Consider the following 12,370-nt stretch of genomic DNA (forward strand, 5'->3'; position numbering starts at 1 on the left):
TTCATTCCCATAATCCAGGATAGTGTTAAATTTCCTGAGAGTCCGAGCTGTTTCATTCCCATAATCCAGGATAGTGTTACTGCCCCTGAGAGCCCAGGCTGTTTCATTCCCATAATCCAGGATAGTGTTACTGTTCCTGAGAGCCCAGGCTGTTTAATTCCCATAATCCAGGATAGTGTTACTGCCCCTGAGAGCCCAGGCTGTTTCATTCCCATAATCCAGGATAGTGTTACATTTCCTGAGAGCCTGAGCTGTATCATTCCCACAATCCAGGATAGTGTTACAGTTCCTGAGAGCCCAGGCTGTTTCATTCCCATAATCCAGGATAGTGTTACTGCCCCTGAGAGCCCAGGCTGTATCATTCCCATAATCCAGGATAGTGTTACATTTCCTGAGAGCCCGAGCTGTTTCATTCCCATAATCCAGGATAGTGTTACAGTTCCTGAGAGTCCGAGCTGTTTTATTCCCATAATCCAGGATAGTGTTACTGCCCCTGAGAGCCCAGGCTGTATCATTCCCATAATCCAGGATAGTGTTCCTGCCCCTGAGAGCCCAGGCTGTATCATTCCCATAATCCAGGATAGTGTTACTGTCCCTGAGAGCCCAGGCTGTTTCATTCCCATAATCCAGAATAGTGTTACAGCTCCTGAGAGCCCAGGCTGTCTCATTCCCATAATCCAGGATAGTGTTACTGCCCCTGAGAGCCCAGGCTGTATCATTCCCATAATCCAGGATAGTGTTACTGCCCCTGAGAGCCCAGGCTGTATCATTCCCATAATCCAGGATAGTGTTACATTTCCTGAGAGCCCAGGCTGTTTCATTCCCATAATCCAGGACAGTGTTACTGTTCCTGAGAGCCCAGGCTGTTTCATTCCCATAATCCAGGATAGTGTTACTGCCCCTGAGAGCCCAGGCTGTATCATTCCCATAATCCAGGATAGTGTTACTGCCCCTGAGAGCACAGGCTGTATCATTCCCATAATCCAGGATAGTGTTACTGCCCCTGAGAGCCCAGGCTGTATCATTCCCATAATCCAGGATAGTGTTACATTTCCTGAGAGCCCAGGCTGTTTCATTCCCATAATCCAGGACAGTGTTACTGTTCCTGAGAGCCCAGGCTGTATCATTCCCACAATCCAGGATAGTGTTACTGTTCCTGAGAGCCCAGGCTGTATCATTCCCATAATCCAGGATAGTGTTACTGCCCCTGAGAGCCCAGGCTGTATCATTCCCATAATCCAGGTTAGTGTTACTGCCCCTGAGAGCCCAGGCTGTATCATTCCCATAATCCAGGATAGTGTTACTGCCCCCGAGAGCCCAGGCTGTTTCATTCCCATAATCCAGGATAGTGTTCCTGCCCCTGAGAGCCCAGGCTGTATCATTCCCATAATCCAGGATAGTGTTACTGCCCCTGAGAGCCCAGGCTGTTTCATTCCCATAATCCAGGATAGTGTTCCTGCCCCTGAGAGCCCAGGCTGTATCATTCCCATAATCCAGGATAGTGTTACTGCCCCCGAGAGCCCAGGCTGTATCATTCCCATAATCCAGGATAGTGTTCCTGCCCCTGAGAGCCCAGGCTGTATCATTCCCATAATCCAGGATAGTGTTACTGCCCCTGAGAGCCCAGGCTGTATCATTCCCATAATCCAGGTTAGTGTTACATTTCCTGAGAGCCCAGGCTGTATCATTCCCATAATCCAGGTTAGTGTTACATTTCCTGAGAGCCCAGGCTGTATCATTCCCATAATCCAGGTTAGTGTTACTGCCCCTGAGAGCCCAGGCTGTATCATTCCCATAATCCAGGATAGTGTTACTGCCCCTGAGAGCCCAGGCTGTATCATTCCCATAATCCCGGATAGTGTTACTGCCCCTGAGAGCCCAGGCTGTATCATTCCCATAATCCCGGATAGTGTTACTGCCCCTGAGAGCCCAGGCTGTATCATTCCCATAATCCAGGATAGTGTTACTGCCCCCGAGAGCCCAGGCTGTATCATTCCCATAATCCAGGATAGTGTTACTGCCCCTGAGAGCCCAGGCTGCATCATTCCCATAATCCAGGATAGTGTTACTGCCCCTGAGAGCCCAGGCTGTATCATTCCCATAAACCCGGATAGTGTTACTGCCCCTGAGAGCCCAGGCTGTATCATTCCCATAATCCCGGATAGTGTTACTGCCCCTGAGAGCCCAGGCTGTATCATTCCCATAATCCAGGATAGTGTTACTGCCCCTGAGAGCCCAGGCTGTTTCATTCCCATAATCCAGGATAGTGTTACTGCCCCCGAGAGCCCAGGCTGTATCATTCCCATAATCCAGGATAGTGTTACTGCCCCTGAGAGCCCAGGCTGTTTCATTCCCATAATCCAGGATAGTGTTACTGCCCCCGAGAGCCCAGGCTGTATCATTCCCATAATCCAGGATAGTGTTACTGCCCCTGAGAGCCCAGGCTGTATCATTCCCATAATCCAGGATAGTGTTACATTTCCTGAGAGCCCAGGCTGTATCATTCCCATAATCCAGGATAGTGTTACAGTTCCTGAGAGCCCAGGCTGTTTCATTCCCATTATCCAGGATAGTGTTACTGCCCCTGAGAGCCCAGGCTGTATCATTCCCACAATCCAGGATAGTGTTACTGCCCCTGAGAGCCCAGGCTGTATCATTCCCATAATCCAGGATAGTGTTACTGCCCCTGAGAGCCCAGGCTGTATCATTCCCATAATCCAGGATAGTGTTACAGTTCCTGAGAGCCCAGGCTGTTTCATTCCCATAATCCATGATAGTGTTCCTGCCCCTGAGAGCCCAGGCTGTTTCATTCCCATAATCCAGGATAGTGTTACATTTCCTGAGAGCCCAGGCTGTTTCATTCCCACAATCCAGGATAGTGTTACATTTCCTGAGAGCCCAGGCTGTTTCATTCCCATAATCCAGGATAGTGTTACTGCCCCTGAGAGCCCAGGCTGTTTCATTCCCATAATCCAGGATAGTGTTACATTTCCTGAGAGTCCGAGCTGTTTCAATCCCATAATCCAGGATAGTGTTACTGCCCCTGAGAGCCCAGGCTGTTTCATTCCCATAATCCAGGATAGTGTTACTGTTCCTGAGAGCCCAGGCTGTTTCATTCCCATAATCCAGGATAGTGTTACTGCCCCTGAGAGCCCAGGCTGTTTCATTCCCATAATCCAGGATAGTGTTACATTTCCTGAGAGCCTGAGCTGTATCATTCCCACAATCCAGGATAGTGTTACAGTTCCTGAGAGCCCAGGCTGTTTCATTCCCATAATCCAGGATAGTGTTACTGCCCCTGAGAGCCCAGGCTGTATCATTCCCATAATCCAGGATAGTGTTACATTTCCTGAGAGCCCGAGCTGTTTCATTCCCATAATCCAGGATAGTGTTACAGTTCCTGAGAGTCCGAGCTGTTTTATTCCCATAATCCAGGATAGTGTTACTGCCCCTGAGAGCCCAGGCTGTATCATTCCCATAATCCAGGATAGTGTTCCTGCCCCTGAGAGCCCAGGCTGTATCATTCCCATAATCCAGGATAGTGTTACTGCCCCTGAGAGCCCAGGCTGTTTCATTCCCATAATCCAGAATAGTGTTACAGCTCCTGAGAGCCCAGGCTGTATCATTCCCATAATCCAGGATAGTGTTACTGCCCCTGAGAGCCCAGGCTGTATCATTCCCATAATCCAGGATAGTGTTACTGCCCCTGAGAGCCCAGGCTGTATCATTCCCATAATCCAGGATAGTGTTACATTTCCTGAGAGCCCAGGCTGTTTCATTCCCATAATCCAGGACAGTGTTACTGTTCCTGAGAGCCCAGGCTGTTTCATTCCCATAATCCAGGATAGTGTTACTGCCCCTGAGAGCCCAGGCTGTATCATTCCCATAATCCAGGATAGTGTTACTGCCCCTGAGAGCCCAGGCTGTATCATTCCCATAATCCAGGATAGTGTTACTGCCCCTGAGAGCCCAGGCTGTATCATTCCCATAATCCAGGATAGTGTTACATTTCCTGAGAGCCCAGGCTGTTTCATTCCCATAATCCAGGACAGTGTTACTGTTCCTGAGAGCCCAGGCTGTATCATTCCCACAATCCAGGATAGTGTTACTGTTCCTGAGAGCCCAGGCTGTATCATTCCCATAATCCAGGATAGTGTTACTGCCCCTGAGAGCCCAGGCTGTATCATTCCCATAATCCAGGTTAGAGTTACTGCCCCTGAGAGCCCAGGCTGTATCATTCCCATAATCCAGGATAGTGTTACTGCCCCTGAGAGCCCAGGCTGTTTCATTCCCATAATCCAGGATAGTGTTCCTGCCCCTGAGAGCCCAGGCTGTATCATTCCCATAATCCAGGATAGTGTTCCTGCCCCTGAGAGCCCAGGCTGTATCATTCCCATAATCCAGGATAGTGTTACATTTCCTGAGAGCCCAGGCTGTTTCATTCCCATAATCCAGGATAGTGTTACATTTCCTGAGAGCCCAGGCTGCATCATTCCCATAATCCAGGATACTGTTACTGCCCCTGAGAGCCCAGGCTGTATCATTCCCATAATCCAGGATAGTGTTACATTTCCTGAGAGCCCAGGCTGTATCATTCCCATAATCCAGGATAGTGTTACTGCCCCTGAGAGCCCAGGCTGTTTCATTCCCATAATCCAGGATACTGTTACTGCCCCTGAGAGCCCAGGCTGTTTCATTCCCATAATCCAGGAGAGTGTTACATTTCCTGAGAGCCCAGGCTGCATCATTCCCATAATCCAGGATAGTGTTACTGCCCCTGAGAGCCCAGGCTGTATCATTCCCATAATCCAGGATAGTGTTACAGTTCCTGAGAGCCCAGGCTGTTTCATTCCCATAATCCAGGATAGTGTTACTGCCCCTGAGAGCCCAGGCTGTATCATTCCCATAATCCAGGTTAGTGTTCCTGCCCCTGAGAGCCCAGGCTGTATCATTCCCATAATCCAGGTTAGTGTTACTGCCCCTGAGAGCCCAGGCTGTATCATTCCCATAATCCAGGATAGTGTTACTGCCCCTGAGAGCCCAGGCTGTATCATTCCCATAATCCAGGATAGTGTTACATTTCCTGAGAGCCCAGGCTGTTTCATTCCTATAATCCAGGATAGTGTTACTGCCCCTGAGAGCCCAGGCTGTATCATTCCCATAATCCAGGATAGTGTTACATTTCCTGAGAGCCCAGGCTGTTTCATTCCCATAATCCAGGATAGTGTTACATTTCCTGAGAGCCCAGGCTGCATCATTCCCATAATCCAGGATACTGTTACTGCCCCTGAGAGCCCAGGCTGTATCATTCCCAAAATCCAGGATAGTGTTACATTTCCTGAGAGCCCAGGCTGTATCATTCCCATAATCCAGGATAGTGTTACTGCCCCTGAGAGCCCAGGCTGTTTCATTCCCATAATCCAGGATACTGTTACTGCCCCTGAGAGCCCAGGCTGTTTCATTCCCATAATCCAGGAGAGTGTTACATTTCCTGAGAGCCCAGGCTGCATCATTCCCATAATCCAGGATAGTGTTACTGCCCCTGAGAGCCCAGGCTGTATCATTCCCATAATCCAGGATAGTGTTACAGTTCCTGAGAGCCCAGGCTGTTTCATTCCCATAATCCAGGATACTGTTACTGCCCCTGAGAGCCCAGGCTGTATCATTCCCATAATCCAGGGTAGTGTTACTGCCCCTGAGAGCCCAGGCTATATCATTCCCATAATCCAGGATAGTGTTACTGCCCCTGAGAGCCCAGGCTGTATCATTCCCATAATCCAGGATACTGTTACTGCCCCTGAGAGCCCAGGCTGTATCATTCCCATAATCCAGGATAGTGTTACTGCCCCTGAGAGCCCAGGCTGTTTCATTCCCATAATCCAGGATACTGTTACTGCCCCTGAGAGCCCAGGCTGTTTCATTCCCATAATCCAGGTAGTGTTACATTTCCTGAGAGCCCAGGCTGTTTCATTCCCATAATCCAGGATAGTGTTACTGCCCCTGAGAGCCCAGGCTGTATCATTCCCATAATCCAGGATAGTGTTACTGCCCCTGAGAGCCCAGGCTGTTTCATTCCCATAATCCAGGATAGTGTTACATTTCCTGAGAGCCCAGGCTGTTTCATTCCCATAATCCAGGTTAGTGTTACTGCCCCTGAGAGCCCAGGCTGTATCATTCCCATAATCCAGGATAGTGTTACTGCCCCCGAGAGCCCAGGCTGTATCATTCCCATAATCCAGGTTAGTGTTACTGCCCCTGAGAGCCCAGGCTGTATAATTCCCATAATCCAGGATAGTGTTACTGCCCCTGAGAGCCCAGGCTGTTTCATTCCCATAATCCAGGATAGTGTTACTGCCCCTGAGAGCCCAGGCTGTATCATTCCCATAATCCAGGATAGTGTTACTGCCCCTGAGAGCCCAGGCTGTATCATTCCCATAATCCAGGTTAGTGTTACTGCCCCTGAGAGCCCAGGCTGTATCATTCCCATAATCCAGGTTAGTGTTACTGCCCCTGAGAGCCCAGGCTGTATCATTCCCATAATCCAGGATAGTGTTACTGCCCCTGAGAGCCCAGGCTGTTTCATTCCCATAATCCAGGATAGTGTTACTGCCCCTGAGAGCCCAGGCTGTATCATTCCCATAATCCAGGATAGTGTTACTGCCCCCGAGAGCCCAGGCTATTTCATTCCCATGATCCACGATAGTGTTACTGCCCCTGAGAGCCCAGGCTGTATCATTCCCATAATCCAGGATAGTGTTACTGCCCCTGAGAGCCCAGGCTGTTTCATTCCCATAATCCAGGATAGTGTTACTGCCCCTGAGAGCCCAGGCTGTATCATTCCCATAATCCAGGATAGTGTTACTGCCCCTGAGAGCCCAGGCTGTATCATTCCCATAATCCAGGATAGTGTTACTGCCCCTGAGAGCCCAGGCTGCATCATTCCCATAATCCAGGATAGTGTTACTGCCCCTGAGAGCCCAGGCTGTGTCATTCCCATAATCCAGGATAGTGTTACTGCCCCTGAGAGCCCAGGCTGTATCATTCCCATAATCCAGGATAGTGTTACTGCACCTGAGAGCCCAGGCTGTTTCATTCCCATAATCCAGGTTAGTGTTACTGCCCCTGAGAGCCCAGGCTGTTTCATTCCCATAATCCAGGTTAGTGTTACAGTTCCTGAGAGCCCAGGCTGTTTCATTCCCATTATCCAGGATAGTGTTACTGCCCCTGAGAGCCCAGGCTGTATCATTCCCACAATCCAGGATAGTGTTACTGCCCCTGAGAGCCCAGGCTGTATCATTCCCATAATCCAGGATAGTGTTACTGCCCCTGAGAGCCCAGGCTGTATCATTCCCATAATCCAGGATAGTGTTACAGTTCCTGAGAGCCCAGGCTGTTTCATTCCCATAATCCATGATAGTGTTCCTGCCCCTGAGAGCCCAGGCTGTTTCATTCCCATAATCCAGGATAGTGTTACATTTCCTGAGAGCCCAGGCTGTTTCATTCCCACAATCCAGGATAGTGTTACATTTCCTGAGAGCCCAGGCTGTTTCATTCCCATAATCCAGGATAGTGTTACTGCCCCTGAGAGCCCAGGCTGTTTCATTCCCATAATCCAGGATAGTGTTAAATTTCCTGAGAGTCCGAGCTGTTTCATTCCCATAATCCAGGATAGTGTTACTGCCCCTGAGAGCCCAGGCTGTTTCATTCCCATAATCCAGGATAGTGTTACTGTTCCTGAGAGCCCAGGCTGTTTAATTCCCATAATCCAGGATAGTGTTACTGCCCCTGAGAGCCCAGGCTGTTTCATTCCCATAATCCAGGATAGTGTTACATTTCCTGAGAGCCTGAGCTGTATCATTCCCACAATCCAGGATAGTGTTACAGTTCCTGAGAGCCCAGGCTGTTTCATTCCCATAATCCAGGATAGTGTTACTGCCCCTGAGAGCCCAGGCTGTATCATTCCCATAATCCAGGATAGTGTTACATTTCCTGAGAGCCCGAGCTGTTTCATTCCCATAATCCAGGATAGTGTTACAGTTCCTGAGAGTCCGAGCTGTTTTATTCCCATAATCCAGGATAGTGTTACTGCCCCTGAGAGCCCAGGCTGTATCATTCCCATAATCCAGGATAGTGTTCCTGCCCCTGAGAGCCCAGGCTGTATCATTCCCATAATCCAGGATAGTGTTACTGTCCCTGAGAGCCCAGGCTGTTTCATTCCCATAATCCAGAATAGTGTTACAGCTCCTGAGAGCCCAGGCTGTATCATTCCCATAATCCAGGATAGTGTTACTGCCCCTGAGAGCCCAGGCTGTATCATTCCCATAATCCAGGATAGTGTTACTGCCCCTGAGAGCCCAGGCTGTATCATTCCCATAATCCAGGATAGTGTTACATTTCCTGAGAGCCCAGGCTGTTTCATTCCCATAATCCAGGACAGTGTTACTGTTCCTGAGAGCCCAGGCTGTTTCATTCCCATAATCCAGGATAGTGTTACTGCCCCTGAGAGCCCAGGCTGTATCATTCCCATAATCCAGGATAGTGTTACTGCCCCTGAGAGCCCAGGCTGTATCATTCCCATAATCCAGGATAGTGTTACTGCCCCTGAGAGCCCAGGCTGTATCATTCCCATAATCCAGGATAGTGTTACATTTCCTGAGAGCCCAGGCTGTTTCATTCCCATAATCCAGGACAGTGTTACTGTTCCTGAGAGCCCAGGCTGTATCATTCCCACAATCCAGGATAGTGTTACTGTTCCTGAGAGCCCAGGCTGTATCATTCCCATAATCCAGGATAGTGTTACTGCCCCTGAGAGCCCAGGCTGTATCATTCCCATAATCCAGGTTAGTGTTACTGCCCCTGAGAGCCCAGGCTGTATCATTCCCATAATCCAGGATAGTGTTACTGCCCCCGAGAGCCCAGGCTGTTTCATTCCCATAATCCAGGATAGTGTTCCTGCCCCTGAGAGCCCAGGCTGTATCATTCCCATAATCCAGGATAGTGTTACTGCCCCTGAGAGCCCAGGCTGTTTCATTCCCATAATCCAGGATAGTGTTCCTGCCCCTGAGAGCCCAGGCTGTATCATTCCCATAATCCAGGATAGTGTTACTGCCCCCGAGAGCCCAGGCTGTATCATTCCCATAATCCAGGATAGTGTTCCTGCCCCTGAGAGCCCAGGCTGTATCATTCCCATAATCCAGGATAGTGTTACTGCCCCTGAGAGCCCAGGCTGTATCATTCCCATAATCCAGGTTAGTGTTACATTTCCTGAGAGCCCAGGCTGTATCATTCCCATAATCCAGGTTAGTGTTACATTTCCTGAGAGCCCAGGCTGTATCATTCCCATAATCCAGGTTAGTGTTACTGCCCCTGAGAGCCCAGGCTGTATCATTCCCATAATCCAGGATAGTGTTACTGCCCCTGAGAGCCCAGGCTGTATCATTCCCATAATCCCGGATAGTGTTACTGCCCCTGAGAGCCCAGGCTGTATCATTCCCATAATCCCGGATAGTGTTACTGCCCCTGAGAGCCCAGGCTGTATCATTCCCATAATCCAGGATAGTGTTACTGCCCCCGAGAGCCCAGGCTGTATCATTCCCATAATCCAGGATAGTGTTACTGCCCCTGAGAGCCCAGGCTGCATCATTCCCATAATCCAGGATAGTGTTACTGCCCCTGAGAGCCCAGGCTGTATCATTCCCATAATCCCGGATAGTGTTACTGCCCCTGAGAGCCCAGGCTGTATCATTCCCATAATCCCGGATAGTGTTACTGCCCCTGAGAGCCCAGGCTGTATCATTCCCATAATCCAGGATAGTGTTACTGCCCCTGAGAGCCCAGGCTGTTTCATTCCCATAATCCAGGATAGTGTTACTGCCCCCGAGAGCCCAGGCTGTATCATTCCCATAATCCAGGATAGTGTTACTGCCCCTGAGAGCCCAGGCTGTTTCATTCCCATAATCCAGGATAGTGTTACTGCCCCCGAGAGCCCAGGCTGTATCATTCCCATAATCCAGGATAGTGTTACTGCCCCTGAGAGCCCAGGCTGTATCATTCCCATAATCCAGGATAGTGTTACATTTCCTGAGAGCCCAGGCTGTATCATTCCCATAATCCAGGATAGTGTTACAGTTCCTGAGAGCCCAGGCTGTTTCATTCCCATTATCCAGGATAGTGTTACTGCCCCTGAGAGCCCAGGCTGTATCATTCCCACAATCCAGGATAGTGTTACTGCCCCTGAGAGCCCAGGCTGTATCATTCCCATAATCCAGGATAGTGTTACTGCCCCTGAGAGCCCAGGCTGTATCATTCCCATAATCCAGGATAGTGTTACAGTTCCTGAGAGCCCAGGCTGTTTCATTCCCATAATCCATGATAGTGTTCCTGCCCCTGAGAGCCCAGGCTGTTTCATTCCCATAATCCAGGATAGTGTTACATTTCCTGAGAGCCCAGGCTGTTTCATTCCCACAATCCAGGATAGTGTTACATTTCCTGAGAGCCCAGGCTGTTTCATTCCCATAATCCAGGATAGTGTTACTGCCCCTGAGAGCCCAGGCTGTTTCATTCCCATAATCCAGGATAGTGTTACATTTCCTGAGAGTCCGAGCTGTTTCATTCCCATAATCCAGGATAGTGTTACTGCCCCTGAGAGCCCAGGCTGTTTCATTCCCATAATCCAGGATAGTGTTACTGTTCCTGAGAGCCCAGGCTGTTTCATTCCCATAATCCAGGATAGTGTTACTGCCCCTGAGAGCCCAGGCTGTTTCATTCCCATAATCCAGGATAGTGTTACATTTCCTGAGAGCCTGAGCTGTATCATTCCCACAATCCAGGATAGTGTTACAGTTCCTGAGAGCCCAGGCTGTTTCATTCCCATAATCCAGGATAGTGTTACTGCCCCTGAGAGCCCAGGCTGTATCATTCCCATAATCCAGGATAGTGTTACATTTCCTGAGAGCCCGAGCTGTTTCATTCCCATAATCCAGGATAGTGTTACAGTTCCTGAGAGTCCGAGCTGTTTTATTCCCATAATCCAGGATAGTGTTACTGCCCCTGAGAGCCCAGGCTGTATCATTCCCATAATCCAGGATAGTGTTCCTGCCCCTGAGAGCCCAGGCTGTATCATTCCCATAATCCAGGATAGTGTTACTGCCCCTGAGAGCCCAGGCTGTTTCATTCCCATAATCCAGAATAGTGTTACAGCTCCTGAGAGCCCAGGCTGTATCATTCCCATAATCCAGGATAGTGTTACTGCCCCTGAGAGCCCAGGCTGTATCATTCCCATAATCCAGGATAGTGTTACTGCCCCTGAGAGCCCAGGCTGTATCATTCCCATAATCCAGGATAGTGTTACATTTCCTGAGAGCCCAGGCTGTTTCATTCCCATAATCCAGGACAGTGTTACTGTTCCTGAGAGCCCAGGCTGTTTCATTCCCATAATCCAGGATAGTGTTACTGCCCCTGAGAGCCCAGGCTGTATCATTCCCATAATCCAGGATAGTGTTACTGCCCCTGAGAGCCCAGGCTGTATCATTCCCATAATCCAGGATAGTGTTACTGCCCCTGAGAGCCCAGGCTGTATCATTCCCATAATCCAGGATAGTGTTACATTTCCTGAGAGCCCAGGCTGTTTTATTCCCATAATCCAGGACAGTGTTACTGTTCCTGAGAGCCCAGGCTGTATCATTCCCACAATCCAGGATAGTGTTACTGTTCCTGAGAGCCCAGGCTGTATCATTCCCATAATCCAGGATAGTGTTACTGCCCCTGAGAGCCCAGGCTGTATCATTCCCATAATCCAGGTTAGAGTTACTGCCCCTGAGAGCCCAGGCTGTATCATTCCCATAATCCAGGATAGTGTTACTGCCCCTGAGAGCCCAGGCTGTTTCATTCCCATAATCCAGGATAGTGTTCCTGCCCCTGAGAGCCCAGGCTGTATCATTCCCATAATCCAGGATAGTTTTACTGCCCCCGAGAGCCCAGGCTGTATCATTCCCATAATCCAGGATAGTGTTCCTGCCCCTGAGAGCCCAGGCTGTATCATTCCCATAATCCAGGATAGTGTTACTGCCCCTGAGAGCCCAGGCTGTATCATTCCCATAATCCAGGTTAGTGTTACATTTCCTGAGAGCCCAGGCTGTATCATTCCCATAATCCAGGTTAGTGTTACATTTCCTGAGAGCCCAGGCTGTATCATTCCCATAATCCAGGTTAGTGTTACTGCCCCTGAGAGCCCAGGCTGTATCATTCCCATAATCCAGGATAGTGTTACTGCCCCTGAGAGCCCAGGCTGTATCATTCCCATAATCCCGGATAGTGTTACTGCCCCTGAGAGCCCAGGCTGTATCATTCCCATAATCCCGGATAGTGTTAC

This window comes from Somniosus microcephalus, chromosome 14 (assembly GCF_052327205.1).
Source record: "Somniosus microcephalus isolate GS21.2 chromosome 14, FLI_Smic_1.0, whole genome shotgun sequence".
In the NCBI taxonomy this organism is placed as follows: Eukaryota; Metazoa; Chordata; class Chondrichthyes; order Squaliformes; family Somniosidae; genus Somniosus; species Somniosus microcephalus.